This window comes from Dipodomys ordii, unplaced genomic scaffold (genome assembly GCF_000151885.1).
Source record: "Dipodomys ordii isolate 6190 unplaced genomic scaffold, Dord_2.0 Scaffold10, whole genome shotgun sequence".
NCBI classification, from domain to species: domain Eukaryota; kingdom Metazoa; phylum Chordata; class Mammalia; order Rodentia; family Heteromyidae; genus Dipodomys; species Dipodomys ordii.
In genome coordinates this window covers 13,214,229-13,227,585 of record NW_012267226.1, presented here as the reverse complement: position 1 = coordinate 13,227,585, position 13,357 = coordinate 13,214,229, and positions in this window count along the sequence as shown.

The following is a 13,357-nucleotide window of genomic DNA, read 5'->3' as shown; positions in this document are numbered from 1 at the left end:
TTTAAAAAACACAGAATTCATATTCAACGAAATGTCATAAAACAATGTTGTAAGATCCAGCATGTCAAAACTCTGATAAAACAAACAAGGAACTTAATAAATATGCTAATCAGAATGAATATTTAAAGGAACTCAAAGTACTTCTCATATATGTCTATCAGAACAGAATTTGTGTTTGGTAAAATTGGTACGATGTCTTCCATCAATATTTGCTACAGGATCTAATTAAATATTAGCATAGCCTTTATGGTAATGAGACCTCATACAGGAGTCCAAATACCAAGTGAGGTTGTTTGGGTTTGTTTCTGCATGAAGACTCGGTGAATGTAAAACTGGAGAGGAGATGGGTTACATGTGTAAGAAAGTAATTAGGCTTTGAAAGCTTTGGTAGCATCCTTGACTCTTCTATTTGATTGTTCTCTCCCTCTCTTCCCTTCTTCCTTTCCCCTCCTTCCTCCCCTTTCTCTGTTTCTTCCTAACCCTGTAAGGTACATGGCAGTAGCAGTTTACACTTTGGGCTGGGGCCTTCTTTTTCTACTTTCAAATGATTAAGTCGTCTGCAGACTTGGGTAGGGAAGAGAAGGTGAACACTTAGCAGAGCTCCTATGGGGATGAAAGTGACTATGAAAATTGGGATCTTGGCTTCCAGAGAAAAACAGGTCTGTAAAAGAATCATACATGTGCTCTTTTTCACTGAATTTACGCATTTTCTCAAAAAAAATCTCAAGGTCCATTTTTTTGTGGACCACCTTCTATCGTTAGACCTTACAAATGTCTTAATTTAGAGAAACCTAAAGACTGAGGGAAAAAGATTTTTCTATTCACAGGGAAATTATTTTCTAAAACCAGTGTGCTAATGTGAGAACTCGATCGAGCACACTTGACTTTACTGTCATCTTGGATGTAACGGACGCTCTGTCTTGCTGCCTGGGTTCCGTAACTCAGGTTGTCATGTTATTGTGTGTGAGTTCTTTTTGTGGGTCTGAAAACATTTGCCATCAATTTTTATAAGTCCATATGATTGTAAAAGAGCAATATACAGTGTATCACACACCTCCACTCTTGTGGCTTTGAAGTTTTAGCCCATATTCACACATACATGTGTTTAACCACTTTCTTGACCTATTCATCAGAATTAACCCATTTCCATTGTCATGTGTACAAAACGACTCATCTTCAATCACTTTTTAAATCATATATCAAATGATTGTTCATTTACAAATTTCAATCCAAAGCCATTTACTTTTCAGGGAAAATGAAATCATTTCTAGCACAATCTTTGGTAAGTCCAATATCTCCTTTAAAAGAGTAATAACAAGGGAGAGAAAAGAATTTTAAGAAATTTCCTCTCAACATTATAATAGTTTAAGTTTTGCACTTTAAAACCTTTTTTAATCCCCCAAAAGTTAAAATGTCACCGATTTTATGTTCCTTAATGAGAAATCATATAAGAATACTCTAGATTTTTTTCCTGTGCAAGGCAATAGTTGAGCTCCCTATTTTTAACCCTATTTGAGTTTTAAGATTTAGGAATCACAACCAGGCCCTGTGCATGCTAAGCACTCTAAACATACCCACCACAAAATCCTTTAAGTTTTGATCTCTATTTCTCATTTAGACTTATTCATGATGCACCTCAGAAAACTTAAGACATATCAGGTAGAAAGGAAATGGGTGTGAAAAATTCAGAAAGGCTGAAAATTTAAAAAGGAGATGACTCCCATCAATTGACTTTTACTTATTCGATTCTGTAACTGATTTTGAATGTATAAAAACAGAAGAAAATAACAGGCAACAACTTCATAAATGGACACCTATAAAGAAGGTACTGATTATTATCTTTCTGTGAGTTTTCATCATCAGAAAAAGCCTTTGTCCCCAAATTAAGAGTCAGTTTTAATGCTTGTTCAGATAAAGAAATGTGACTTCCAATATCTTCACTAGTTTTATTTCTTTGGGAAGTGTTTTTAAAAGCAGTTGTAAAGTAGAAGAGTTATGGGTGAGGAAGACAGAAGAAACATGCAGTTATGACACAGTTATGACACATAGATTCCTAAGTACCATTTCCCCCAATATGCAGAAGTACGAAGCCACCAACCAAGCAATTATGCCAACTATGTGGAGACTGAGTTCCATTGTCACAGCACCTTACATACAACTACTAGGAAAGTTAGGAGAGGGTCTTTACTACACTGTCCACAGAAAGACATGCTTTCCTTTTTTTAATTTTTAGAATTCAATGCTATAGCTTTATTCTGTGTAGGAAAAAAAATCCCGAGAGTTTTGCTTGAGGAAAAAGGTCTAAAGTTTGATACCAACAATCCCTAACTACCTTGTAACTTTAGCAATCAAATGATAAAACTTCATTATGCTTTTAAAATACACCGATGAAGTGCATTCCTAAAACAAGACATATCATTCTTCATTTCAAAAGAATCAGCCTACCTGAATTCTGACTCTCCAACTGTGAGTAGCCATCTTACAAAACCAAAGGGTCTTGTTTCCAAATAGTACTTTTTGGTAATTGAGCATCCTGCTTGTTTCCGTGCACAAAATAACAGCCAATACATTTCTACCGAGCATTCAGACAGTATATAATAATAAATAGCTTTCCAAAATGAAATAAAAATATATAGTTATACTATGGTAGGCCTTCATTAGCTTCCTCTGCATGGGGTAGTTTTTGTCTAACCTGATAACCAGAGTTATTTTAATATTTGGCCAATTTATTTGCTGTGATCTCATGAGTCTAAATATTTGGCTTGGCTTGCTGTAAATAATATTGTACATCTGCAATTTTGTTATCATATTATACTTTGTGAATCATTTCTTTAAAAAACCTAGTTATCACCAACTATGATGACATCAAATGATACAAGTAAATATACTAATATGTATGTAGGGCATGGTTAAGTTACATCTATTTTGACATGTCAATCTATTTTTCATGCATCTTTTAAATCTGTACCAAAAGCCTCATTTCCTGTTTCACATTCTATTTTTAAGTAATTTCCCTTATCTGTTAGTATGGTTTTATAAAAAACTTGTTTGTCTTCTCATTAAAATATTGATATATGCCTCATTTCAAATGGTAGGCTTAAGAATCACAGTATATGCCCCAAGCATATTGAGTATGCGTTGAATACAGAATTATAAACATCCACTGTATCTTCTCTGCCTTTATGTAGCAGCACATGTACGGACTGATTTATTTTCTTTGTAATTATCCCAAGTCATGCTCAGTGTATATAGCATGTCTCATGATGCATCAGTCTTTGTATGTACAGGTTGCAGAAAAAGGTGAATTTGTATATGAAAAAAAATGGATGGAAACCTAGGATTCTTCTAACAAAATGGAATTAACCATTACGTGTTATATTTATGTCATTCATTATGAAACTGTCTAATTCATGCATTTATTTACCTTAAAAGCTCAAATGGTCACTTATAAAATATTTAAATGAATAAATGATACCAAGAGAAGAGTGTGTTGGATTCTTCTGTAACAATGTGTTTTCATCTTTGGAATGACAACTAAGAATAGGAAGAGAAGAATGGGAGAACAAATGAATAAATGGAGTGGAAATTATGGCTGGAAATTATGCTTCTGATACGGAGGGACAATTTCAAATTGGTTTTTAGAATATAGGGTCCTTTAATTCTCTTTAGAAAATAAACAACACAGGTCACAATTACAGTGATCTTATGTTTCCAAAAGTATATGATACAGAAAAGGCATAGTTCACTTGTTCTGTCCCTAACAAGGCAAGACAGGAGTCACATAGTTCATAGTTAAATGTTAGCTAATGGCCCACTGAGGACCATCAGAACTTCTCACAACTGTTATGTTACATACAGTGCATGAGTAGGCTAGTTTAATCCAGTGTTCCTGTATCCTGGCAGTTTATGCATATAAAATCAAATCATCATTGGTATTTTCCTGGTCCCTGTCTTAGTCATGGCACAATATAACAGATGGGAAATGCTAGAAAAGAGGTTCATTTTGGCTATGGTTCTGCAGGTTTAAGGTTAAGAGACCACATTTGGATGGTTGGATGGACGAATGGACAGATGGACAGACAGATGGATGGCTTTGTAAGCAAAGTTCTCGGACAGTATAGGGCATGGTCAGACAAAATCTCCCTATCACCACAAGTTAGTGCCTGAACTAACTTAAAAAGGATACTCACAATTCAGATGAGTAGAAGAGCTGGCACAGGCCAAGTGTGCCAAAAGGGACCCTAACACAACCTTGTACCATTCCTGATTATAAAGGACATGCTTCCAGTTTTCTTCATTTTGTTATCACATTAGCTATGCATTTGTGGGCAGAGATGGCATTGATTACCCTTAGCTGTTGTTTGGTGTCTCTGCATGGGGTGGGGCAGGCCAGAAGCCATAATTCTGCACTTCCTGATGTCTGGCCAGGGGTACTGAATGCAGTGGACAGTGCTATAGAGTCTCAGAAAACAAGCGTTGTAGTTTTACCTGTGGACAGAAAGGATCTTATAGGAATGAGATTGAGGGCTGGGAAGGTGGCTCAGTGGTAGAGTGCTTGCCTTGCATGCATGAGGCCCTGGGTTCAATTGCTCAGCACCCTGTAAGCAGAAAAAGCTGGAAGTGGCACCGTGGCTCAAGTGGTAGAGCACTAGCCTTGAGCTGAAGAGCTGAGGGACAGCGCCCAGACCCAGAGTTCAAGCCCCATGATTGGCAAAAAAGAAAAAATAAAGAAAATAAAGAATGAGATTGAAAATTGAGGGAACGAAATGGGAGAGGGTAAGTGACATAGCTAGTAGGTGATTCAGAAATTGGACAGGAGAAGGAGAGGTCAGAGATGGTGGAAGGGAGGGAGGGAAAGAAGAGGGTTTATATGCTGCATTTATATGCTGGCGGCCCTGCAGGTCTCCAGCTTTCCGAAATGCATCTCCTGCCACTTCAATCACTTGCCACTGCTCTTTCCCCTCCCAGAGCTAGCACGCCTGCTTTCCCACTTGATGCACTTGAGAGGGAAAAGGCATGAGGAGCTTTCCATGGTTCTGAAGCTGTAGTCAGACCAGCTCTGCACTCAGTGATTAGTGCCTGAGCCAGGCTGATGGTTCCTGGGACAGGACAAACCAGGGAGTTTGGACTCCCAGAATCACAGATTCAAATAAGAGCCTTTCAAAAGAGCTTTCTACCACTGTGTTGTAACCAAATGGCAGGAAGAAAGGAGAAACTTATCTTGCATTTGTATGCTATTTACAGATTATACACCTGCTTGGCATTCAGTTGTATTCTGTTTTTTGAGTCCTTCCTTCCTTCCTTTTCTTTCCTTCTTTTTCTTTCTTTCCCTCCCTTCCTCCCTCCCTCCCTTCCACCATCTCTGACCTCTCCTTCTTCTGTCCCATTTCTAAATGACCTACTAGCTGAGTCATTTACCCTTTCCCATTTCATTCCCTCATTTTTCAATCTCATTCTTATAAGATCCTTTCTGATCACAGATAAAACTACAATGCTTGTTTTCTGAGATGCTTGCTCTTTCTATCATCTTTTCTGTTGTCTCAGCCCCACCCTTCTCTCTGTGTACTCTATGCTGGAGGACTCCAGCTGGTGTGACCTTTCTCCCAATGTTCCAGTTAATAAAGTTTTTCTATTTCGTTTTCTATTTATTCTGTTTATTCACTACTGAAACATCAGTGCCTTCCAGCTTCACGTTGGAAGGCAGCTGCTCTCCAGCTGTCCCTGGTTTATTCCCCAGAGGTGCTAGTGATTGATGTGTGGAGCCAGTTTTCCTACTCAGACGTCTGCTGTGCCTCCACCGTGGAGCTGTTCCATTTGTTCTCTCCCTCTCCTTTGACATTCTGCCATTTATCTGGACTTAGGTCTTGGTGAAATTCTCTCTTCCTCTCTTGGCTTTGATCGGAAAAGTCACATGTTGCTTTTGGAGTTCACATCCCAATCATTGAGATGAAGTACTCTTCCATACTCAGTACCAGCAGCAGAGGCAGGTACTGAGTACCAGCAGCCATGCATTCTGTAGATGCATAGCCTGGAGTTCTCTAAGCACGTGAGTTAGGTATGCTCAGTCTCTGTGTATTCATGAAGGCAGCTTGCCCACCGGCTAGAAGAAATGCATTTTTGTGAGCTTCCATCTCACCAACAGAGTATGCCTCCTTAAAATTACTAACCACACTGAGGGCAAAGAAGGGATAGAATGTACCAGGGGAAATATGAACATCTTAAAGAGTTTTTTTTTTAAATTAAAGGTCCTCTCTTTCCTCCTGCTCATCATTCAACAGGATAATATTTCTGCCTGCTTGCTAGCAGAAGTTTATGATCAATGTTAATACTGAGCTCAGGAGAACAGATCCCCGTAGATGACTAGAATTTTTCTTCTCTGGGATTGTGTGTGTGTGTGTGTAGCTTCATTATCAAGATTTCTCATTAAGCTAATGGGATTGTAAACTTGTTGGCTCTAATGTGAGAGGGTGAGGAATGATTTACATATCTGAATATGTTTGAAGGTGTATCAAACCTTTCAGCCATTCAAGAGGAAAGGAAATCTCCAGATCATCCAATGTGTGATTCATCAGCACTCACACATAAGGGAAGGTTTAAGTAAGCACCGGATCCACTCATCACCAGGGGTGGGGAGTGGATTGTGACCTGACACACTGGCCCATGTCCTTTGATCTCTCCAGAACTCTTTCTGAAGCCGCTGTCTTGTATTCTCGGCAAATGCTTGTATTTGGTGAGGCTTTTGGACCTCATTATAGTAACACAGTGTTGTTACTATTTTTATATAATATAAAAAGGAACCTTGAATTGCTATGGCTGCTTTCATTGTCAACAGAGATGCTGGCCTAACTCAAAATTCTCCCCATTTATTTTTCCATCTGAGATAACCACAAAGTTTAAGTCTTTGGAGAGAAGGCAGGGTTTTGAGGAGCTTATAGACTAGCACTCTAGGCCTGTGATCTACCAACTAATCTCCTTTATTTATTACTCATCATGAAGAAGATTATCAAGAAATGGAGGCTAAGGCCTAATGCAAACTTGATCAGCAGCCAGGACATACAGTGAGCAGTTACACCACCTCAATTTCCCTTCCCTCATGAATTCTGCTGTCACTCTTCATTTATTTGGTTAATTCTGTTGCTATCTTAACTCTGGGAAACTAAAACTTCAGCAAGTAAAAAGAAATTAGTCCCAAGAAACTTTACTGCTATTATCCCAGATTCTAAAACATTTTCCCAAGTGTTATAAAGGTGTCTTTAAGAATCACTCATCAAAAAAAAAAGAATCGCTCATCAATCACATGAGAATCAGTGTAAATATACCAAAAATGGGTAGATTTGTGCATCCAAACACTTAATCGTACTTACATTTTCCTAAGCATATTCCAAAATACTAGGGCACAGGTTTCTCTGATACTTTGTTAAACATTGTTCTAGGCATGATTTTCAGAATATTCCTGGGTAAGATTAATGTATTTTGTTTTGTTGGGAGATGGGATCGATCTTTCCCTCTACAGTCCAGGCAAGCCTCCAAGCTCATGATCCTCCTGTCTCACACCCCTAAGTATGTTAGGATTATGGATATGTGCTACCATGCCCTGCCCAACATTAGTGTTTAAATCAATGCATTGAGGAAAGCAAACTGTCTCGTTCACATGAATGGGTCGAATCTAATTTGATGTCTATATGGAAAGCTGTATCATCTCTATATATTGATATATATGTATATTTATAATCTATACCCTGTTTGTGCATGTGGTTGAATATGGGAGATTGGGAGCTGGGGCACAGAATCAACCATGGAGACTTAAATAACTCTGGGCTGTTAAGCATTGTATTTGACTGAGTAACTGTGACCTTCATGCAGACAATAGGTTCAGGGTAAAATACTATTTTATGCCACAAGCATAGAAAGTTACCTGTGAAAGTGAAATCCGATTTGGTACTAAAGTGTTGGCACTAAATGCAGGTCCCAGTCAGAATGGTAGCTGGGACATGGTGTGCTCCTGACGAGTTATCAGAGCATCTTTGTTACACGGTCCATGCACAAGAACTGTTTTAATGACAAAATCATTGCGGCTATACTAAGTTGTTCATTTGTCAATGTATTCTCCTGTGGGGAGAAAATGATACATAATATATGTTCATTATAACTATTATGTTCTCCCCAAAGCATTTTTTCAGGTGCCTAAAATGCTATTTTGGGAACTAGACACAGGAGCCAATTTCTATTCAGTGTTCACAGTTTCTAATTCTCTCTGTGCCTGATAAAAAGAAACCCACCACATCAAAAAAAGATGTAAATCTATATTTAGAATCGACCTGTAATGGGTGGAATTAGGGAAAAAGCTCACCAATAACGGCCTCTGGGAACACCTGCACATTTTCTGGTCACTTCTAGCCAGGAACTAATAACGTGAGGGAGTTTGTCCTGGTGTCTGAAGTGCCATCAGTCAAGAGACAGGTGTGGCCCTGTGCATCCTGGGAAGAAGGAATGGGGCACAGCCAAAATTTCTATTTCAATGTGGGGAAATGATCCTAGTGTTTTTAATTGCCAGGCGAAGCCAGATGCCTTTTAGTGAATAGCCTGGATTTCGACATGCCAGTCCGCATGTAGAAAAGCTTATTGAAGCCACCCTGGGAACTATGACTGATTCCAAAGGAACTGATACCTTGCACAGATAGTAGCTCACTATATACCAGGTTCCCCCATTTCCCTCCCTCTCTCCCTCTCCCCCTCTCTCCCTCCTCACTGCTAACTCGAGGTTGAACAATGCTTTGTTGAGGGGCTGTCCTGCATCCTGACAGATGGCTAGTATCATTCCTTAGATGCCAGCAGCATCCTGACCCCCTACTTGTGACCATCACAGTGAGATACCAGCAAATATCTCCAAATATCCCCTGGGGAGATCTTTCCCTCTAGTTTCAGACCACTGGTGATAAAGAAAAGGTTTCTTCTACTAGGAAACCACATTGTGTGTGACTTTCCTGACCACACCCACACCCACAACCACAACCACACCCACACCCACACACACACACTTCACATGTCAATAAGACTTCTAAACTTATTGCCTTTCTATTTAAGGGCACCAGGGGGTACTTCTGTAAAGAGGAAACTCTGATTTAAATATTCTATTTTCTTGAGAGTTCAGTTGCCAGTAGATTAAAAGAAGACTGAGCACATTTCTTACCTAAAGAGCCAGCAATAAAAATTTTAGGATTTGAGAGTCAATGCCTGTTGCAGGTACTCGACAACTCAGCTGCTTTGTCAGAAAAAAACAGCCACAGCATAGATAACAGTAAAGAATGAGCCAGAATGTATCTACTTAAGACTTAGCTTTCCTCTTCCTGCATGTTAGAAAAATTAAAGCAGAACTTTAGAAGCACAAGGTGTGGTGGCAGTCTATTACCACATTTCCAACAGATGGAGAACAGAGAATGGAGAGATTTACATTATGCATGGAACAATGGCTCCTAATTGTAAAATACAGTATAGGAAGAAAGGATTATTAAGTCATTACTGCATGACACGTACTCTGTGGATATTTTCACACAGATCCCCCACTGTGTGGGGGTTATGATTATCCTCCAATTACAGACAAAAATATTGGCTCAGAGGACTTAAGCTACTTGAATAAGGTCATACATCTAATGACTGACAGCGCACTGACTCAAAACCAGGTGCTCTGACCTAATTCTACTGTTATTTGTCTGTGCTTCCTGAGAGACACAGGAAAAGCACTATTGGAATATGAAGTCATTTTCTTATTTTAAAAAAATATTGCTGAAAATAGTGTTTTCAGCCTGGATCTTTATGACTCAGTCATAGAGTCATAAAGAGATAAGTTCATAACAGACTTCAGCAGTATTTATTCGAATTGTAAGTCATTTTCTCCAAGCTCTATATGGGTACTTAGAAGCCTTATGGAAGGATAAGAGTTAAAATACGGGAATTTGGCTTTCAGAGCAAGATGGCTGATTGGATGCTTCTAGAACAAGATGGCTGACTAGGAACTTTCAAAGGGCTTGACTGGATGTTTTCACAACTGAGTGGGGAATTCTAAAAGAAGATGGCTGATGAGGTGCTTTCAGTGCAAGAGGATTAATGATGTTTTCAGAGCACCTCTGAGTTGGCTGAGCCTTCAATCATTGATCCTCTCAATACATAACAAGAACTTATTCTGGTATCTAGAAGGCAGATGACTTATTCTGGTATCTAGAAGGCAGATGGTAGAACTTTAACTACCAGGTTCATACGGGCCTTTATTTTGTCGGTCGTGGGGCTTGAACTCATGTCCTGGGCACTGTCCCTGAGCTCTTCAGCTCAAGGCGAGTGCTCTATCACTTGATCCATAGTGCCACTTCCAGTGTTCCTGGTGATTAATTAGAGATAAGAGTCTCGCTGACTTTCCTGCCTGGGCTGGCTTTGAACCGCAATCCTCAGACCTCAGCCTCCTGTGTAGCTAGGATTACAGGCTGAGCAGCCAGTGCCTTTTTTGAGGAATGTCTTGTAGGAACAAAGGCTTGAAAGAGGTGTGAGATGCCACATGTCAATATTTGGGGAAGGAGTACTCCATTAGAGGACAGAGACTAATGCAGGAGGCTGTCTGTCCAACGCAGAGGCCATGCTGGCCAGGGTGGCCGGAGCAGGATGATGGCATGACCTCCGAGTTGATGGAAATTAGAGAGTGTCCAAGAGTTCTCAGCCGAAGACTAAAGAAATACAAGGAATTCTTTGAGACTTTTAGGAGCGTTCTTGGGCTGTGATAATGGAGGTGAGGAGACTGTCCTAAACTTGTATCTCCGGAGATAAATGTTGGGCCTTGCACCAGCCTGGTGGCAGAGAGCTGGAGCATAATTTCATAAACTTTTGAACATAGAGCTGTGTAAGGCATGGTAGAAAGGGTTTTGAGCCTTAGAGAGATCCAGTTAACATCAGCTGATATGGAGGTGACTGTGACCAATACAATCTTAAGAGTTTTAGAAGCTAGGCATAGGTGGCTCACGCCTGTAATCCCAGCTATTCAAGACACTGAGATCTGAGGATCAAGGTTCAAAGCTAGCCCAGGTGGGAAACTCCATGAGACTCTTACGACTAATAAACTACTCTGATAAGCCAGAAGTGGCGCTGTGGCTCAAATGGTAGAGCATTAATCTTGAGCACCGAGGAGCTCAGAGACAGAGCCCAGGCCTTGAGTTCAAGGCTCAGGACTGGGAAAGGAAAAAAAATGTTTTAGAAAGGGAAGATTGGGAGATCAATTTGGTTCATTTGAAATCCCTTTGTTAAGAAATCTGAGCAGACAAACTGGATTGGAAATAGAATCTAGTAGCCAGAAATTTGGAAGAAATATAGAACTCCATATAACTGCAGATATATCACTACCATAATAAAAGCTTTGTTTATGAGGTGGTGGGGGTTGAACTCAAAGTTTTGTGGTGTGTACTAGGCAGGCACCCTTACCACTTGAGCCAGAACTTACCACATAGCATCTGACTTTGACCTAGAACCAGCCTTGGACAATAATCTTCCTACTACAGCTTGCCTCTTTAAGTATAAAAATATAGATCTAATCACTTGGGGAAAAATTAAAAAGCTGATGATAGATCTATGTCTATAATCCAGGGTTCTCATTCTGTGGGCTTGCTTTTTTTGTTGTTTTTTTTTCCTTTTCTGCCAGGACACCTACACATGGCCTCCATACCACTAACTTCATATTCTTTGTTGGTACACATGTAAATCTTTTCTCTACACAGCAGTGCACTGTAAAGAATCCACGTGAGGCTTCTTGCAATTCATTAGCAACTTTAATGCCAGCTGCAGTTTTCTCACCCTTGGAGATTAGAGATTTGTGCTGTTCCAAATAATGCCAGGTGTAGCTTAAAGAAAGCCCTTTGAATCTTCAACCTTTGGCTCTTTAAAAGACTTGTGCATTTGGGTGCCAATGTGGAATAGACTTAATCCGCTACCTGCTAGCAAAACAAGTTTGTCCAGAACAGGTGTTTGCTGGAGCAGATGCAAAGCTGCAATAAGCAAGGTAGTGTGCGCCTCGACGGAGGCTCCAATGGCTCCCCAGATGGAAACTGAGGTGAGCAGGAAACACCATTCCATCTCAATTCTGATTCAAATGCCAATAGCTTCACACCTACTATGATACATACCTTGAACTCCTAAAACCAAGGCCAATGGCTTCCCAGTAGTCTAGCAAACAATAGAAACTCAGTCCAACAACCAACTTGCAGAATTCGCAGGATCCTCAAATTTCCAAATTCAATTCATTTCCCACACTTTCTGCAATGTACAAACAGGGTTTAAAGGGGGGGTGGATGAACAGCTCACATTGTACACATGTGCCTGGCAAATATAAAGCCCTCAGCTTAATCCCTACTATTGCCATAATGTAAAAATGACTAGAGAAATAGAAAGTATAATTCTTTGGGGCTAGGTATATAGCTCACTGTTGCTAGTATTTGACTAGCATGTGCTAAATCCTACCAAAATAACGCCGCTGCCACCAGCAAAATCTAATATTACCACAATAAAATACCTGCTTCATTTCTTGCCTCATATAAATTAGATTACTCTAATGCTGTTTGAATGATCCTATCAATGCTACATTTTGGGTTCACTTTTCATGTAAGATCAAGTTGACTATGAATCTCATTTCAGTTTGCTGGGTAAAAAGGGGAAACAATTTGCTCTACAGTTAATATAGCAAGCATAGAAATCTGATTTCCATGTAGATGCAATTTTTTCTCTGTTTAGTCTCATGTTCTCTTTTGTTGTTTTCAGAGATTCTTCTCTAGTTCGTTCAAGAGTAGGATCTACACCCAGAGGAAACTGCCTCTTTCTGGGCAGAGGAACAAAGTCCTAGTTTTATCATCTTCATCAAAGTACAAAAAAAAAAAGAATCTCAGGATTTCTTGTCAGCTTTTCCCATCCCTATCTATATATGCGGTCTATGTATCCATTTATTAAAGATATTTGTCCAGAGAAAGGAAGTATAGAAGAACAGGAAATGTGTGAGGATACAACAATGATAAGGGCACATATTTATTATGAGAAGTTGAATGAACATTGTGGCTAGGTATTAGTCTGTTTGCTGATAATTGTAGTCATTGCTATTGTGTCTCTACAAGGACCAAGGCCAGCCATTTTGTTGCAAATAAAGGAAGCCAACAGGATCCTTATCTGGCATTCTGAATACTCTACATTGTCTTTTACCACTTGCACACTGCTTCTCACCTATACGTGGGAGAAACTGATTACCAATCATATGAAAGCCCAGAGAAGTCAATTCAATGGGGCCATTGTTGAATTCTCTTTTGAAAACATTATCTTTCAGTAGTTGTACAAAGGA